Here is a 20,098-nt window from a genome sequence, read left to right as displayed (position 1 = left end):
AAAGAAAAAAAAAGATTGTGCAAAATTTGTTTCCTTGATGAAATAATGTATCTCTAATGGGAAGATTTTTATCTTAACATAGTTGGTTTGCAGAGGAAATAGGTTTACTGTTGTTTTACAAATCTGTAGTAAGAGAGACTGAAATAGTAACTTTGGAAATAAAACAGATAGCAACTCTATAACCTTGTTACTAGGGATTTTACTGCATCCAGAAGAAAAGATAACTAATACATGTAGCATTTCTCCTCAGCGTGGAACCTCATATATACCCTTCTGGTTTTACGTAGGGATCATAAAATCTATCCTGGAGAGCCTGAATTTGCCAGCAGGTTACCTGAAGTTTCCTGGGTTTGTACTTTAGCTAGGTGACCTTGGGTAAGTCACTTCTCTAAATCCTCCATTTCTTTACCTGGAGGTAGTACTCCAGGCTCATTTCCACAAGTGGGCATGTTCCTCCAGAAAAGCTGCCTAAGGTTAAAGGCACCTTGTCAGCATTTGCTGAAAATCACAGGTCTATCACAAGCCTTCCCTTAAGTCTTTAATTTTACTAGGCCAACCAGAAGACACTAATGGATGATCATTCATAGGAAAATAGGTGACTGAGATTTCTTACACAGAGATACACTCCCTTACATGTACCACAGTATGGAGGGGGTTGTGGAAGGGGAAAGGAATACCTGCAGGGAACATGGTGACCGGAGAACACGCATGGTGTGGAACACAGGTAGGCAGCAAACACATGTGACTAGTGAGCAACTCTTACCTTACACATGCATTATTTGCAGTGAGTGCCTGGAACATACTGAGTCCTAAATAACTGCTTATTGCTTTCCTGCCTGCCTTTGGAAGATTACTTAACCTATCTGCATCTCAGTTTCCTTCTTAGTAAAATAGAGAAGTGAACTAGACCTAAATTGTAGGTTCTTTGATGTTCCTTCTGCCGGTCTCCACTTCGCTTCTCACTCCCGCCCTCTGCAGGGACAGGGTGATGTAGCTTCTTCTCTGCATATGCTACTTAGTCTTTAGAGAGAAAAGCCTATTACTACCTCTTTAAAAAAATATGTGTGTGTGTGTGTGTGTGTGTGTATGTGTGTATGTATGTGTATGTGTATGGGTGTATGAAATTTTCCCCTAATTACATGTAAGGACAATTTTTAACATTCATCTTAAAAAATCTTTTGAGTTCAAAATTTTCTCTTTCCCTCCCTCACGCTCCCCCTCCCTGAGATGGTCAGCGGAGTACTTGCCTCTTAAAAGCTCCATTTGTATTGTGGTTTAAACCACAAGTCAGCCATAAGCAAGAGAAACCTTTGAGGATTTTGAAGTCATTGCTTTGAGCTCCCTTTCTTCTTCTGGATCTTGGAATCTTATTGGAATCTGATCAGAATTTAGGTCTAAATTTTATTTAAAATCTCATCATCGAGGCCTGGAAGGACTTAAATGATCTGATACTGAGTGAAAGGAGCAGAACCAGGAGAACTTTGTGCACAGCAAGGACCAAAATGTGCGAGAGTTTTTTCTGGTAGACTTGGAACTTCGTAACAATGCAAGACCTTAAAAAAAAAAAATTTCCCAATGGTCTTCTAAGGCAAAATGCCTTCTACACTCAGAGAAAGAACTATGGAATTCATTTGCAGAATGTAGCAGATCATTTGTGTGTGTGTGTGTGTATGTGTGTATCATGTTTTGATTTGTTATATGATTTCTTCCATTTATTTTAGTTTGTCTACATAGCATGACTATAGTGAAAACATGTTCAATAGGAAAGTATGTGTAGATACTATACAGAATTGTATGCCATCTTGGAGAGTGGTGGGGGATAGATAGAGGGGAAAAAAAATCTAAGTTTTATGGTAGTGATTGTAGAACATTAAAAATAAATAAATAAAAATCTCATTATCTGTGGACTACTATTAGCAAAATGGCAAAGGAACTGGGGTAAGGATTTCTTCATAACTCCTCTAATGCCCTTGGTTTCCATTAGCTCCACAGGAAGACAAGCCAACAAGCCTTTTATTAAACTCTTACTGGGTGCTGTTCCCCTGCCCTCAAGGAATTTATAATCTAATATATGTGTGTGTGTGTGTGTGTGTGTGTGTGTGTGTGTAGGTAAGACTGAAAAGGGATTCTTAAAGCTCGTAAAACTGGACCCTTTGCCCTTCCTTCCCCAGCGGACAATATTGTTACGTGTAAACTGAGGGTAGCGATAGTCATGCCACATATCTCTCAGGGTTGTTGGTAGGACAGTTCTTTGCACTATATAAATAGAATATATCCCCTAAAAGTATGTTGAGTTGTCCAGTCTAAAATGGAAAAGGAAAGAGGAAATTTAAGAAAATTTATGTATGATAGTCAATGTATAGTTTACTCTATGTTATCTAAACCAGATTCATCATAACTTTTAAATTCTAGTGTCTATTTTACTAAAACTGAGGATAGTGACACTCATGCCCCATGTCTCTCAAGGTTCTTGTGAGGAGAGTACTTTGGATATTGTAAAGTACCATATAAATAGGATATATCCCCAAAATAATAGTTGTCTAGTGTATAGTGAATTGTCCAGTCTGAAATGGAGGAGGAAAAAAGGAGAGTCTTAAGAAAATTTATGTAAAATAAAGACTCAGTGTAAAGTTTACTCCATATTGCCTAAACTAGATTCAGCATAACCTTTAAATTCCATTATCTACTTAACTACTCTGGAGAACAGTATTCTTCATGTGCCTGCCTCAGCTCCAATTTTGCCTTCCTTTTCCTCACCTCAGCTTCTCGGTTTAGAAAAGGGGCTAAAAGCATAACAGGATTCTCAGAATGAATGAGTAGAAAAATGGCGTCCCAATGATGAATCCTTCTTTTGAACAATCGATTACGTGACTTTGTAGGCCACTAGTAGATGCTTATGCTGCCCACCAAAACTGCAGAACAAAATGGCACGTTATCCTTGCAATTCTTCAGATTTTCTTTTTCTTTTTCCTTTCTTCCTTCCTTTTTTCCCCTTCTTTCTTTCCTTTCTCTTTTTAAAAGTGGGAATAGTTTTACCTAAAACAAAATCATTGGCATTGGTGGACATTGATTATTTCTTTGCAATACATGGTTCGTTTAAAGCTTCAGAAAGAAGAAATATGAGAGGTTACCTTCAATACTATTTTGCCTGCCGTTTGGGAGGACCTAGAAGTTAGGTCCTCCCAAAGGGATGGAAGAGTATTTGTTCTATGAAGTTTGGATCTGAATCCAAAGGGCCATATTTGATGACCTGGAGTGCCACATGTGACCTCAAGGCTGCAGCTTTCCTACCCCTTATCCTAGATCTTTTCCCCATATGATTTTTGTCTCTTAAATCAATTCAATTATAAATATTATTTTCGAACTACTGTCTGAGTGCTGGAGATACAGAGAACACAGATTCTGTCATCAAGAAGCTTAAACTCGAATGAAGGATGAAGTGTGTAAGAGAAAGATATGCACAGATGACTGATATAAGGGAAAGCAGTATAAATATAAAGGAAGTATCAGCTTTTCTCTGTGTTAGAGGATCAGAGAAGACTTTAGGGAAGGGAGTGATATTTAAGTTGGGCCTTGAAGGAAAAGAAAGGTTTTCAAAAGGAGGTAGATAGAGTATAAGAGAAGCATTCCAGTTCCTTTTTTTTTGGTAGGTTAGGGGTACAAAGAGTGTGTGATCAAAGGCACAGAGATAGGAGAAGGCATGGTGCAGACATGGATGGAATTGCTCAATACATCTGGAAGTGGGACAAATGAAAGGAAAATGTAAAGGTTAAGTTTTGAAATGTGGGTTGGAACAGGTGATGGCAGGCTTTGAATACTTGGATCTGGACTTCAAAGTCTTAAGAAATATATTTTTCTTTGAGCAGTATATAAAGACTCAATGCATTATGTTTTCCAAAACTGACCATAGTAAAAATTAAAACAACAGGAAAGCAAAAAATAGACTTTTTTAAGGAGGGGCAGTAGGAGTGAATGATAACGAAGAGAAAGATACACATTCTATGGCAGGCAATGTCCTATCCAGTTACCTAATTTAAACCATGAGTAATAGTTGACATAGAGATTTAGAAGTTTCAAATAAATCATATTTTCTGTTAATAATGTTAATGCATGAAATAATTTATAAAAATTGGCCATATAACTTTGTTCTCCAAATATTGTCTTATATCTAGAAGTTTTTTCCCCCTTTGCAGTGAAGATTTTCTTGGGAAATTTTTACTTGAAAAACGTGAAAACAACCCCAAGCTTCACAACTTCCTCTGAGTGGAAGCAAAGAGCAAATTTACTGAAGTACAACTTAGTAAAAGGTGTTTTATCTGTAAAGGTTCTTTTTTGTTATCTCAAGGTGGATAATTCTGCTAGCTATATTTACCTGACTAGTTTTGATGTTGACTTTAAGATAGGTATGTGTGATCTTATTTGTAGGACATAAATGTGATTACAGTAAAGTTACTTGAGTCAGAAATGGGAACTTTGCCACTTGCTAATGCATATTTCTGTAATATACTAGTAGTAATTGCTTCCTAAAAGGTAACTTCTGACCTGAAGGATTAGATCATTAGCGGAAGCCTTTGTGTTTATAATTTTCATAAAAAAGACTATTAGAAGATTGTAATCAATTAAGGAGGCGTTTGAGCTTGACTTATGAAGTCCTTAACTTTACTTAGTCCTTTACTTACTGTAAAGCTTTCTTTCCATTCAGTCCATGGGAGAAAATAACAATGCTGGATAATGGTACCTTTCACATTAAATATGAAAAAGAGAATTGTAGACAGGGGATCCAAGTGTTAGAGAAAATGAAAACAGAAAGTTTGGTGGCATCTTTGACAGGTGACATTAATATTCTAGTTTGTCAGCCAAGATAGATGGCATAGAATAGTGGAAAGGTCTCTAAATTTGGAGTCAGGATCTGAGTTTAACTTACAGCTTCTCTGTTTCCTGTCCTCGTCACCCAAGGAAAGTCATTTCTTCCTAATGAGCGTCAGTTTACTCATCAATCAAATGGGCATTTTAGACTAGATGACCTCTCTGAGGTTTCTCCCAATCTCTGAAGCTATGATCCTCAGGTGGAGGGTTGTGGGGCACTAATCTTAAAGGATAAGTCTAGTGGTTTTTTTCTCCCTGTACCATCAAGCTTATGTCTGTAGTTCTAGTTACATACTACATGTTATAAGTGGATAATGAGAAGCAGTATGACTCAGTTGATAAAGATCCAGCCTTGCTTAGGGTTTGGAAAAATCTGGGTTCAGGTCCTGCCTTCGACACCTTGTAAAGTAAATTGTGTGGCCAAGGGTAAGTTACTTAATCATTCAGTGCCCCAAGGATACTTGAAGACATGTAAGCTACAGAGGAGTTTCAGACCTGAATTATTGGAGCAGATATAAGGGGTGTTCCCTATGCTGAAATCACAAATCAGAACCATAAAATAACAAATAAACAAACAAATAAAAGAGGCATAATTAACGGTACATTTAACATTTTCCTCTCTTTTTCCAACTTTTGACAGTAAAGGTAACGTAGCAAGCAAGCAATTTTGGTTAATAATTTGGAAAATATTAAAATGCCAAATGGATTGGTAATTATTTCTTTGTATATAATATTTTAATATTTCGTGTGGTCTCAATCACTTCATTCTTTAGTACTCACTTTAATTAGTTGTCATAGTCAAAATTCAAAAAAATAAATTCGTGACCTGTTTTCTGGGAAACTGTTGAGCCTGGTCCTTGAGTGATAGCCATGCAATCTGTCACTAGTCCCAATTCTCAAAGCTTTTCCAGCTTGGTAGGACCTGCCTGGAGCTTGTACTCACTTGGCTAGCATCACCTTGGAGAATCCAGGGTCACCTCTATGCCATGAGAAGGCAAAGGACTTTGGTGAAGGATATTATATAACAGCAGAACATAATGTGAGGTGAGTCATTTATGATCTGGATTTTAAAAGTACTTGTGGTAATTTATGCTAAATGCATCATAATTTGTTTAGAAAAGAGGACAGATGTTGATGTAGTGCAGTCACAGCTGTTCACCATACCATTATTAAATCACTATATCATATGACTATGTTTGAAACAAACTTTTTTGTGCCTAGTCAAGTTGAGTACTATGGATTAAAGTATCTTTTAAAATGTTGAACCCCTAAAAGCTTTTTAAAATCTAAAAGGGATTTTTTTTTGGTGGGGATAGAAGTCTAAATTTCATACCTGATTCTGGATTTCTTTGTAGTAGTTAATTGTACTCATGGCTGTATCTACACGGAGCCACTGACAAAATACATTGGGAAAAATTTATCCAGATGGCAGCAACATAGTTGATTTCAGGATAAAATGATTTAAAAAAAATGGTTGCTGAATTCTTCTGAAACTGAAAGCATTTGATCCTTAGCTTTTTTGGGTTCTGAGTAAGTTATGACTTTTCAGAGACTAGCTTAATTTGTGCTTCATTTGTTTACTTTAGCATCAGTTTCTGCTAAAAAGAGCTGCCCCCAGTAAGTTTGTCATATCTGTGAAACATTTCAAGTCAGCAGTCCATCAAGTAGCAGTCATGGTTGGAGTGGCATCATTTCAATGAATGAGTACTACGCTTTTGGATATTTTGAGTATTCTCATTACCATTAACTCTGATTCCATTTTTGGTCGGTTTTATTGAGTAATCTTTTATTTTATGCTTTGTGTATTGATTATGTGAATGAAGTACCATGCTGTCTACCTGAGTCATTATTAACACCTCTTATCCCCAGTAATTGTTATCTAGATCTTTTTCTTTATAATATCTCTTGAAGAAAATTTTCAAAACCTGACTCATCCTTTCTATCCCCACTATCACTATCCTAGTATAAGATTTTGCTACTTTACTCCTGGACTACTACTAAAAATTGTATCCTACGTGATTTTATATCCATTTATTTTTCCCCATCCAATCCCACACTTGTGTATTTTTCTTCTTAAAATGCCATTCTCCTGCTCAGAAACTTTCAATAGCTTTCAGTTGCCTACCTCAGATGCTAAAATTTCTGTAGCCTTAAGACCTTCCACAATAAGGAATCCACCTGTTTGGCCTTATTTCTTTTGCTTCCATACATAAATACTTCATCTTTTGGCAGTATGGCCAAATGAGAAGAGTCAGAGGACCTCCCCCTCCCCCATCTGTAAAGGAGGAGGAGAAGTAACTATTGTAACCCCAGCGTGGGGGCCACCTAAACCCAGATCCAGTGTAGCACTCTGTCACGTTCCTGGGAGACTGAATTTTGTTATTCATTTACCACTCTGGCTAACAAATCTCCCACCTCCAGTCCCCCTTCTCCATGCCCCCCCCCCCTTCCTCCCACCCCATTCCTCCATTAGTAGATTGCAAACACTATCTCTCCTCTGTCTCACTTACTGGTTCATTCCCTATTGCTTTCAAACATGCCCAAATCTCCCCTCTACTTTAAAAAACAAGAACAAAGCAACTTTCACTATCAATTCCCATTCTCTCTTTCATATCTCAGTCCTTTGCCATCTGCCTTCCATTCTTATCACTGAATGAAGCTGGTTCTCTCCAAAGTTACCAGTGGACTCTCTTAATTGTTAGATCTGCTGCATTTGACACTGTGTGACCACTCTCTCCTTCCGGATACTCTTTCCTGTCTGGATTTTCATAACACTCTCTCCTGGTACACTTCCTAGCTTAGTGTTCCTTCATATGCTTGGCTGGCTTATCATTCTTATCAAATGTAGCTGTTTCTCTAGGTTCTGTCCTCCACCTTCTCTTTTCCCCTCTTTTACTATTCAGTCATTCTCTGTCTCCCACCCTCCCTCTCTCCCCTCCCACTCCTCCTCACACTCTCTAGTTCCCATAGACTTAATTAACATCTCTAAATCAGATTCTCTAGTCTCCCTCTTCCCTGAGAATCAGTCCCATATCAGTTACCTATTGGCCACCTGAAACTAGATGTTCTAAAGTCATCACAAACTCAGTATGCCCCAAACTGAGTATATTATTTCCCCCCAAAACATTCCTCTCTTCCAAATTTCCCAGTTTATTTTCAAGGCACTGTCATCCTTCCAATCTCCTGTGTTTAAGCTAGTCATTTTCTTTGACTTCTGCCACTCATCCCACATATTCATTCAGTTGCCAGATCTTACCTTTTCTATCATCTCTCGCATTATCTTAACACCCCTTCCTCTTGACTCACATAGATATCACTGTAGCTCAGGCCTTTATTGTAACAGCTTTCTAATTGGTCAGCCACCCTCAAGCCTCTTCATCGTCCACACTACTATCCAAGTGATTTTCCCTCAGGGCTTATCTGGTTGTGCCATTTTCCTACTTAATCAGTTTTGGTGGTTTTTGTTTAACTTTTAAAGCCCTCTTTAGCACCTGGCCACAATCTCTCTCCAGCCTCACCCCCAGCTTCTGTGTAATGTCTTCTCTTCCTCACACATGCTACTCCATCTTCTATCTTTCTGCCTTTGCCCTGGCAAATGCCTAGAATGCACTCACCTCTTCACCTCTTGCTCGTAGAATCCCCGTTTTTTCAAATTCAGCTTCAGCACCACTTTTTACACAAAACCTTTCCCAATTCTCTTTCATCCCCAACTGCTAATGTTTTCCTTCTCACGCTACATTATATTTACTGTGTTTATTTGTATTATTATTCCCTTTATAATTATTTTTACATACTTATATATGTTTCTGTCTCTTCCCCATTGGGATTTAAGTTCCTTCTTAGTAGGGATTGATTGATTTCTACTTACAGCACAAAGTTTAGCATATGGTTGGTACTAATAAATGCTTGTTGATTGATTAACTTTACAAGTTGCTATAGCCACAAGGATCTTGTGGTAAGACTTCAAAGTGGAAGGGTATTTGTATTTTAAGGGTTGGCCAGGTACAGCTACTGGTTATACTGTGTTCCCCACTGGGTATCCTCATGATCAACAAGGATTTGGTGAAGGAGAAGAGATAAGATTTATTTAATAGATCAAGATCAACCTGTTGGAGATTCCTGTTCTACTGTGTTAGAATGGCTTTGTGCAGTCTCAGCCTATCCAAGTCCCTTCTTTATCTTTCAGTGTTTACTTTTTAGGAGAAACTCTTTTAAGTTAGAAGAGACATAACATATAGTCCAAACTCCTAACTCATCTGTGAGCACCATCTATGACGTTCCTGACAGATGAAAAGCCAGCAATTGTTCAAACACTTTGACTGACAAAATAATATGGTTGTGCCAGACACTGCTAAGTGATAGGAATACTAATGCAAACAAGCAGGCAAGTCCCTGCCTTCAAGAAACTTATATTCTGATTGAGAAAGATGGCATTCAAAAGGAAGCTAGATGGGGAGGGGGGCTAAGAGAGAGGACAGTACATGGAAATGGCCAGGAAGTGACTTGTCCACCTGGTTCCTGGCAAGAAAAGGCCAAACCATATCTTTCCTGGTCCCTTTCCCAGGGACCCAGTAACAAGGTCAGCGTGATTCTCCTTGGGGGAGCATCAGGGTTTGAGGAGAAAAGGTTGAATGGAAGCAACATAATCTATGTACAAATGGCCTTATTTCATAAGGATGACAGTTCTGTTAAAATAGCTTTAATTGTTCTTAAATTACAATAAAACTGTTTCTGTATACCTTGCATTAATTAACTTTTAAAGTTTTATTGATGTGTTTTTATTTTTATATTACAGTTATTCTCACTTTGTGAGAGTCTCCTTTTTACAGAATAAAACAGTTGAGTAAAAAGAATTATGCCATGACTTCAACTGAAAGTACATGCAATATATTGTATCTGTAATACCCCTACCTCCATTTTAAAAATGAACAGAAATTGACTTTATTTTCCTCCCATCACCCACTGAATTGGAAGAAAAAATTCTTGTAAAAATATGATTAATCAAGCAAAATCTCTTCCTTCAGTGGATGTATACAAAAACAAATTTCCCATTCTACACCAGTGGTATCAAACTTAAACAGAAATAGGGGCCACTAATCCATACATAAGGATCCCTGGGAGTCACATGTTGAGTTAGTTTTAAAATGTAATATTATCTTTTTAAATTACATTTTTATTTATTTTGTTAAGTATTTCCCAATTACATTTTATTCTGGTTTGGTCAGAAGTGTTGTGAGCCATGTGCTTAACACTCTGTTCTACTCTCATTCCGTTCCATTCTCTTCTATGGATCTCACATCAGTCTTCTAGCACCATGAATGGTCATTGTGTCAGTTATAGTTCTTACAGCTTTCAAAGTTATTTGTTTTTACATCATTGTTACTGTACAAATTATTCTCTTGTTTCTGCTTATTTCACTTTTCATCAATTCACAGAAGTCTTTCTATATTGTTTTGATATAATCAGTTTCCTTATTTTCTGTGGCATGTTTGTACTCCACATTCACGTACTACAACTTAGCCATTTTTCAGTTGATGGACAGCCACATCCTCTTAGTTTCCAGCTTTTTACCACCACAAAAGAAGCAGTGATAAACGTTATTACAGGCAAAAGACTTTTTCCTCCTTTTCAAAAATTTCTTTTGGGTTTAAGCCTAACAGTGGTATTGCTAGATCAAAAAGCACAGACTTAGTAACTTTTCATGTGTAATTCCCAATTGCTTTCTAAGAATGGTGATACCCATTCTCAGGTCCACCACAAAGTGCATCACTGTGCCTTTTTAATAAGATAGACCCTCTAAATCTATTATTTCCTTTCTTTCTCTTACATTCCTTCCATCCTTTCTTCCTCTCTCTCCCTTTCTTTATCTCTTTCTGTCTTCCTTCCTATGTTTTTCTTTCATTGTTTCCTTTTTGTTTCTTTATTTCTCTCTCTTTCTTTCTTTCTCTTTCCACTCTGATGGATGTGAGGTACAATCTAAGAACTTCTTTAATTTGCATTTCCCTAATTCGTGATTTGAAGCATTTTTTCATGTGTCTGTAGATGGCTTGAGTTTCTTCCCTTGAGAAATTGTCCATTCTTGTCCTTAGATCATTTATCAATTGAGGAATATCTCTTATGAGTTTGAATCAATGTTTTTGATAAGAGACCTTTATCAGAGAAACTTGTGGCAAAAATTTTGTTCTCTTTTCCCTTTTAATTATAGCTTTATTAGATTTATTTGTATAAAAATTTTTATTGTATGTAATCAAAATGATCCATTTTGTCATCTGTGATCCTCTTTATTCAATGTTTGGTCATGAACTTTCTTCCTGTTCATAGATCTATAGATAATTTTTTCTTGTTTCTCTAAATTGTCTATGATGGATGTGACCTTTTATATCTAGATCACATGTGAAGTATTGGTTTAAAACTAATAATAATACTAATCTTTCTTCCCAGTTTTAAAATCCTGCATAGTGCAAGAAATGTGTCCTCATTTCCCTAGTTGTTAGTTCCCTTTGCCTCTCAAAATTATCTTCTGTTTTATTGTCATTTTTGCCATTGTTTCTCCAGCCTTGATCAATCCCTTACACATAGGAGACATAGTCCCAGGTTTTTCATACTTGGGTCTAGGTCAATCCAGTTCCTTTATTGACATCTCCAGTTGCCTTTCAGACATCTTGAACTGGATGTACAGCAGACAGTTTAAACTCAATATGTCCAAAATTGACCTCATTATCTTTCCTCCTAAACCTCATTCCCCTAATCCCCATCACGCAACCTTCCCTATTACCCAGAAGACAACACCAATCTCCCAGTTCTTCAGGCTTACAATACAGGTGTCATCTTGGACTCTTCATGACTTTTCACCTCCCCATTATCCAAGCTATTGCCAAGACTTGTCAATTATACCTTTGCAATGTCTCTTGTATATAGCCTCTTCTTTCCTCTGACACTGCCACCACTCTAGTGCAGGCTTTCATCACCTCATGCCTAGATTATTGCAGAAGCCTGCTGATGGGTGTCCACACGCTCCAATCCATCCTCCATTCAACCACTAAAGCGATTTGCCTGAACCACAGACTTCATCCTGTCCCCTTCCTCCCAGTAAACTCCAGTGACTTCCTTTTGCCTCCAGGATCAAGTACAAAATGTTCTGCTTGCCATTTAAAGTCCTTGATAATCTATTCCCTCATACCTTTCCAATCTTACACCTTTCTCTCCAGTGTGTACTCTTCAGTGCATTAACACTGGCCTCTTGGTTGTTCCACAAATAATACATATTCCATCTCTTAGATCCAGGCATTTTCTCTGGCTGCCTCCAATGCCTGCAGTGCTTGCTCTCCCTCCACCAACTTCTGATCTCCCTGGCTTCCTTTAAGTCTCAAAATAAAATTCCATCTTTTACTGGAAGTCTTCCCCAACACTGCTTAATTATGGTGCCTTTCTTCGGTTAATTATTCCCTACTTATCCTGAATAAATTATTTCCATATATTTGTTTTCATGTTGTCTCCTTCATTAAATTGTAAACTCCTTGAGTGCAGAGACTGTCTTTTGCCCCCGCTTTTATTTGTATCCTTAGTGCTTACCACAGTGCTTGGCACACAGATGATACTTAATACATGGTTATTGATTGATTGAATCAGCTGTACTTTGGATGATGAAGTTTTTACCAGTCTTTCCACCCTGAATGTCTTGAAAAGTTACACTGTTTCTTGAGAGGTTCTAAGTCTAGCCTGGGATATGGTGGGATCATTGCCTCCCTTGTTCAGTACACTAGATTTCTATTAATACCATCTCAGATCCCATTAACTCTTTTGACTGCCAGCTCATATTACTGATTTAAATGGTAGTTTTGGTCAAACAAAATATGAACTCTGATGTCTAAGTACATCTCCTTTACTACACATTTCTTCATGGTTTTATTGCATTTTTTTGTTTGCTTTTTATGTAAGTACAGAAAATGTCTATGAAACTTTCTAGGCCCACTCTAGCTTGGTGGTCTCCCTCTTTCCCAAACTCGTAAGTTGCAGAATGCTTTAAGATTTGCAAGAGCTCTACCTTATCTTGTTTGTTCCTCATAATAGCCTTGTGAACTCCTGCAGCTGTAGTTACCCCCATTTCATTGTTGAAGAAACTAAGGGTCAGAAAGATTGTGACTTTCTTATGGTCAAACAAGTAATAAGTATAATTTATTTACATTAATTTATTTGCAGAAGGAGGAGTTGAACCCAGGTTTCATCTACTTCTAAATCTAAATTCCTTTCTTCTATATGTATCATGCTTTTGGTGATGAATTAAATACCCTTGTGATGTCTGTTGTATTGTGTTATCTTTTATAAATTATAGAGATATAAATATATTTTCTGCAACAGAGATATCATATATGCATATATATGTTTTATGGTTGTTGTCCTTCATTTTCGAAGAGGACCAAAATGATATCACCATGATAAAGTAAAATTTCAGTGTGTCTGACTGTGGCTGATCAGACCAATACGAGCTCGGAATGCTCCACCACAGGTTTTATAAGACATAGATGGAGAGGCAATTAGGTAACATATGGCAGATTAAAAGCTAGACTGGAGTCAGGAATATCTGAATACGAATATGATCTCAGACAGTTACTGGCTGTATGATCCTGTGCTGGTTACTTAACCACTGCTTGCCTCAGTTTCCTCTTTTGTAAAATGGAGGTAATAATAGCGCTGCCTCCTAGAATTGTTGTGAGGATCAAGTGAAGAACATTTGTGTAGCATCTTGAAAACTCCATAAGTGTTACTCTTATTTTTTCTAGCATTATCTTAACTTTTTAGTAATTAGTATGAATTAGTTAGGAACAGTTATACTAGTCTCCTAATTGATTCAGTTCCTTTTTTCAAAATAACTTAACTTTTCATTATAGTGTACCCCCCCTCTGACTTTTATATAGAATCACAAGGTAGGAGCTCAGTAGGAATAGGTAGGATGATTGAGAAATGTGTTGTTAGAGTGTCTTTTCTTTTTTATGTAAATGTTGTCTCAGAGCTGACTCTGATGAGTCTGGAAAAGAATTTGGAAGCAGCATCAGTGTCAGAAATAGAGATGGCAGTCATTGCTTTGAGCTGGATGTGTCTGCTACTTGAAGGACAGTGTGGTATAGTGGAAAGAGCACCAGCTTGGGAGTCAGGAGTCCTAGGTTCTAGTCCTTGTTCTGCTCCTAGCTGATTATGTGCCATTAAATAATTTAATTAAAACTCTCTCAGCTTCAGTTTTCTTATCTGCAAAGTGAAGAAGTATTCCATGGTCCAAAGAGTGTTAGGCTTTAAGTTGGAAACCTTGTAGTCAAATATCAGTTCTTTCCTTCTCTCCTGTGATCTGGGGAAAGTGATTTCAACTCATTGGAGTCTCATTTTCCTGATTGGTAAAATGAGGGAGTTTCAATAAGTGACCCAAGATTCCTTCTAGATCTAATAGTTGGGGATTGCATGGGGATTAGCTCAGATGCTTTATTTTTTGATAAGTTTATTTCTAAAGACTCTTTTTTGGAGAGAAAAAGTGTTCAGTGGTTTTGATATTATCCTTCTATAATCAGATGGACCATTTCTTTAAGTGCTGAGGTTCTAGGACCTATGACATCTGGACTTTCTTGATTTGATTGTTCTTAGTACCATTACCAACAGAGTTGGCTTTGGGGCAAATTGCAAATTAGATTAGTCCCTGTCTGTATTTAAGATCTTGGCTAGGAACTTATTCTTGGATTTATAGCCATTAGGGTCAGTTCAGATCCAGAAGAGGTTAAAAAAAGAGTTGATGTCTGCAGTTAGTTTTCCTATTACTAATAATTAATTAGTTATACAAAATAAACTTAATATAACATGAAGAATGATCACCAATAAACAAAATTAAATAACACTTATTAAGATAAATGAGGGAAATACATTTGGGAAAGCAAGAGCTTTAATTTTCTTTTGCTAAGGTTTGTTTACTTGCTAAATCACAGTTCCATCAGCTGCAAAGCTCCTAGTAATTAGTATGAATTAGTTAGGAACAGCTAGACTAGTCTCCCAATTGATTCAGTTTTTTCTTTCAAAACAAATTGTCATTATTCTAGTTAAGAAGAAATTGTTTTTACTTACCCAATGAACCTATTAGGTGACTGACTTTACTGAATTTACTTTTGCATAACTAGGGTTTCACATTGCTGATACAGAAAGAAGTGGAAATCACTGATATTTACATGATGCCTTTTTAAGCTCTCTCCTTTGATCCTCACAATCCTATGAGATAGATATTTCTGTTATGCCCATTTTGCAGAGGAGGAAGCAGAAGCTGAAACAGATTTAGTGACTCAATCATATAGTTAGCTATAAGTAAGAGATAGGACTACATATCCAACACACTTTCCCCCACATTACCCATAGCCTATCTTCTTAAGTGTTAAAAGGCACAATGTACTAAAAGGTTCCATTTTACTAGATTTTATGGGTTGGCAAACTTTTACTAGCAGACATTAAATGATATTTGGATTGTTGCACCTGTTCTATTTTTTTTTTCTGTGCTTTAAGCTTAAGTCCTTCCAAAGACTTCTTTGTTGAGGTAGAATATAAAAGGGTTTTTTTTTTTTTTTGGAAAGGTCTTTATATTAAATTTTATAAATACTTCATTTCCCAATTTTGTAACTCAGCAGGTGGTTTTGCTTTTGAAAGGCATTATAATACTAGTAACAATGTAAATTGGAATATCTTAGTTCAGTCTTTTCAAATACTGTATTAATGTTTATTGGAAGTAGCTGGTAACAGAAATAAGTCTTAACCGTTAAAGCTCTTTGCTTCACTTTCGTGCACTATAAGAGAAGGTATGTTACAATACAAATAAAAATGGGGGGAGAAGAGGAGTTATTGAATGTCAACTGCTCATACCCACAGAACAAACTGCAGTGGTACCAAAACAGGCATCTGCCCAAGGATGCAGGAGTCCAGATCATAATGGTCTGTGGGTGTTTATTTTGTGATAAGGAAGGAAATAGCCATTTATTAAGTGCTGATTATGCTCCAGACCCTAGGCTAAGCACTTTACAAAAATGATCATCTTTGATCCTCACAACAGCCCGGGGAGGTATTATATTATCATTCCCATTTTACAATTGAGGAAACTGAGGCAAAGTCCAGCATCACATAGTCAAGTAGTCAAGTGTGTGTGTGTGCTGTGAAGATTCACACTCAAGATGAAAAGCCTTAACACATTCAAAATCTTCAGATGTAAGGGGCCCCAGTTTCCCTTTTACTTTTATCTCTTATCTCCTCCTTACAACATACTATTATTCTTCCTTTACAGATGGCAAAGTGGAGTCAGAAAAACATTTAATGACTTGGCCCTGAATCCAGATTCCAGGCAAAGTTCATGACTCCTAATCTAATGTTATTTAAACCAGGTTTTGCTGTGTCTTCCTTCAATTTAAGGTAAAGTAAACATGGGGAGTGTGGGGCTAAGCAGGTGTTTTGAATGACCCTGAAGTGCCCCATTCTAATTTATTATCTAAAGTAGGGTCAAAGATGTGCATATGTATATGTGTGTGTATACATATATATACATACGTATGTACATACATACCTATATATATGTATGCATGTATATGTGTGTGTGTATATTTAAAGAAGCTCCTAGTACTACTCTACACAAAACCAGGGTAAGATTTAGACTTTTCTTATATTAGAGTAACAGGTTCTAGTGGCACTTGTTTGGTTGAGTACTTAGGAGCTGGCTTTCATTCAGTAGCACAAGGTGCCATGTTTGTTAGAATCTTTTTTTCTCACTTATGGATGTTCAGAGATTTTTTTAGAAGAAGGAAAATAATACCTCTTGTTTGAATTTAGATAACTGTTCTTATAATTGAGAGTTAAAATTTGAGTACATTAAACATTTATTTATTTGGACTCTGAATTGCTTTCCCTACTTCAAGACTCTTTTCCACTACAATTCACCTTCCATATAGGTGCCAAAGTAACTTTCCTTAAGTGAGGATTTTACCATATTGTTTCCCTACTCAATAAACTCCAATGTCTCTCTTTTCTCTAGGATAAAATATACTCTTCTGGTTGGCTTTTAAAGCTCTTTCCAACCTGGCCTTATCTTGCCTTTTGGGACATTACTTCTTTTTTCCATAGTCTGTGCTCCACCCAGTTGGCCTTCTCTCTGTTCCTCATGCATGGAATTCCATCTTCACCTCCCATCTCCAGGCATTTGCATTGGCCATTGGCCATTGGCCATTTCTGGAATGCACTCCTTTTTCACACCCTTCCCTCCCAGCATCAGAGAATTCCTCATTTCCCTCAAGTCACAGATCAAGTTCTACATGATTATTGAACTCCCCCCAACTGTTAGTGCCCTCCTTTCTAGTTCACCCAAGGATGAATTGTGCTTATCCTTTATATACACCTACATATATCAATTCTGTATTCCCCTGAAGCATGTAAGCTTTATGAGAAAAGAGACTATTTTACTTTTGTTTTATATCCTTAGAACCTAGTTCAGTGCCAAACAAATGATTATTGGCCGACTCTAATGAGTGGTATTTGTGATAATTCAAAGAGAAACTAACGTGGAATTTATCTCATTACTGTATTCAGTTAAATTCAGCCAATATATATCAAACCCTTACTGTATGTAGAAGACAGTCAGGTACTGGAATAAGGCAATACATATAAAGTTTAGGGGCATAGTGCCTGCTTTTTTGAAGCTTATCACCTAATGAAAGATGGCAAACATGCATAGATAACTAAAATACAAAATATTGTATGATAAAGTATATTAGATACAAAATGAAATGCAATGTGAGATCCAAGGGGGAACAAGTCATTACTAATGGAGAATCAGGGAAGGTTTCCTGGAGGAGATAGGTTTTTGAATTGGGCTTTTAGGGACATGTAGGTGAAGAGGGGAGCTATGGAAATTCCTAGCATAAGAAAACATTGTGCCCTAGGGCATGGAGGTAGGAGAGCTTGGAGTGTATTTGGAAGGAACCCTGAGCATGTACATAGGCAGATAATAAGGAGCCAGTAAAGAGGGTGAAGAGTCAGGAGAGAAGCAGGGTTGTTGCTAGATTGCAATCCTAGAGTCAAGAGGAAAATGAATCAAAAGCACAATTAGAGAAGTTAGATGTTTTGAGGTGTTAGGGATAATCTTCTTTTATTCAATTCAATTAAATTCATTAAATACTTTTTAAGTGCCTAACATGTGCCAGATACTTTGCTAAGTGCTAAGGATGCAAAAAGAGGCAAAAGTCAATCCCTGATGCCCTCAAAGAGTACTGTCTAATGGGGGAGATAACATGCGAACAAATATATAAAAAGCAAGCTATATACAGAATAAATAGGAAATAATCAAAAGATGGCAAGCACTGGAATTAAGAGGGATTAAGGACTGCTTCCTGTAGAAGTGGGATTTTAGTGGAAACTTAAAGGAATCCAAGGAGGTTAGTGGTCAGAGCAGAGGGAGGAGGGTGTTTCAGGCATGGGGGACAACCAGAGAAAATGCCTGGAACTGAGAGATGGAGTGTGGGTAGAAGAGGGTTGTGATAAATATTTGTGTTATGAGGGAAGGAGAAACAAATGAGTGATGATGCTGAGGACTTGTGAGAGTTGGAAGATGGTAACTAAGAGAACTCACTTTGAGTTGGCTAAGTCTTAGTGAATATAAATTACATGAGAGGTTATGTTAGGTGTATTAATAGTGTAAAAGGGTGGTGTTATGTTTTCAGCTCATTAGAAGTATTTAGAAATTGTTTATACCAGTTTTTAACATGACTGAATATTATAATTCAAGTGAATTCTCATCTATTACGTGTTTTAAGTATGAAGTGTCTTGATATTGTTAACAAAGCATCCACCTCTATATCTGGACAATTCAGTTATACAAACGTAGTATAGTAGAGAGAATGCTGGATTTCAAAGCAGAAAAACTAGCTTCATATCCCTCTGACTCTTACTTAGCAATATATTTATAATCAAGTTATTTGCATCTGGAACCTAGGTTTATTCATCTGCAAATGTAAACTCATTGGAGTTGGCTGAGTAGAGTAATGACATGGTCAACTCTATGCTTAAGGAAAGTCATTTTGGGGGCTGTGTGGAAAGACGGATTGGGGTGAAGAAACTTGAAGGAGTGAAACTAATTTTGAATCCAAATAAAAAAGCATTTAATGTACTCAGGTTCCAACTATCAATTATAAGAGCAGTGTCTAGACGCAAAGTGGCATTCACTTCCAAAAGAAATTGTTTTATAAACCTGATAGCACAAAATATGAATATGAATTATAATAATATCATTATTGGTATTTTTGGTTGACTTTATATGGTGTGATATTGGGTAGTTAGAGCTGTCCTTTTTTGTAACTGAGGAAATATCTTTTCTCAGGAACATACCCCAGTTATGGCATTGTTACACTAGGGAAATACAGTCCACATTATGGTGGTTCCCTTTGACATGGTATCCAGGAATACAGTGTGGTGACTTGTAGGAATTAACTGTACTTAAAAGTAATAAGGCCATATTTACTGTGAACTCTTTGCAGATTCAAATTTTTCATGTTGAAATCCAACTTATCCAATTCAATAAACTTTTCCTGTGTCATTTTTTTTGTATTTACTTTCAGTTTTTCATTATTTGCTTTGTGGATTGCCCATAGCCTTTTTCAATCCTAAAATGACTTTCCCATCAGCTGCTATGTGCTTAGTCTGCTTTCTTCTCAGTTTGTTATTTTTTTTTTGAACAATTTTTGTTCTGCCTTCTTCAGTTTTTGCCTTTTAGACACTGTAGATAGTTCATTCTATCTGTGGGTAGAGAGGAGATAATCAGTTGTCAAATCATTGGCAATATCAAATAGCCACAAGTTCTGGATAAATAAAAGAAAATGATCAATGTTTTAAGTATGAGCATTGTTTGAGTGATGGGGATATTTCTCATCAGTTTTTAAAGTGACCTTGTTTACTTGAAATAGAAACAAGTATTAAGAGTTATATGTCTAAATTCTCTTGTTGAGAAAGTAGTTTTTCTGAGTTCCAAAATATCAGTCCATTATGTCCCTCTTGTAGTAATGGCGATTTAGTGCATTAATATCAGCAATGGAATAGAGTGAGTTGGAGCGGGGAGAGATTATTCAGGATTTTAATTTAGGGAGTTCACAAAAGAATTCTGAGAAGCACATGGCCTCAGAGAAAAATAGTATTGCTTTTTGTGTTAAGTATATTATGTCATAGATAAATAATATAG

The 20,098-nt window shown here is 36.8% G+C and overlaps 1 protein-coding gene across 6 annotated transcripts in view; it reads left to right on the top strand.

Moving 5' to 3' along the window:
* The window catches only part of RNF152 (ring finger protein 152), a 110,808-nt gene that overhangs the window by 21,482 nt on the left and 69,228 nt on the right, over positions 1–20,098 (top strand). For 2 of the 6 annotated variants that reach the window (XM_072605502.1, XM_072605501.1), the window contains exon 2: positions 16,166–16,290. The exons of 2 other annotated variants lie outside the window; for them this stretch is intronic. The gene's annotated coding sequence lies outside the window, so the exon portion shown is untranslated. Of the gene's footprint in view, positions 1–16,165 lie in introns of all 6 variants that reach the window. 2 more of the 6 variants (XM_072605504.1, XM_072605503.1) reach the window with 1 other exon arrangement.

Source organism: Notamacropus eugenii, chromosome 4 (genome assembly GCF_028372415.1).
Source record: "Notamacropus eugenii isolate mMacEug1 chromosome 4, mMacEug1.pri_v2, whole genome shotgun sequence".
NCBI lineage: Eukaryota > Metazoa > Chordata > Mammalia > Diprotodontia > Macropodidae > Notamacropus > Notamacropus eugenii.
This window is presented reverse-complemented; position numbering and strand designations above follow the sequence as displayed.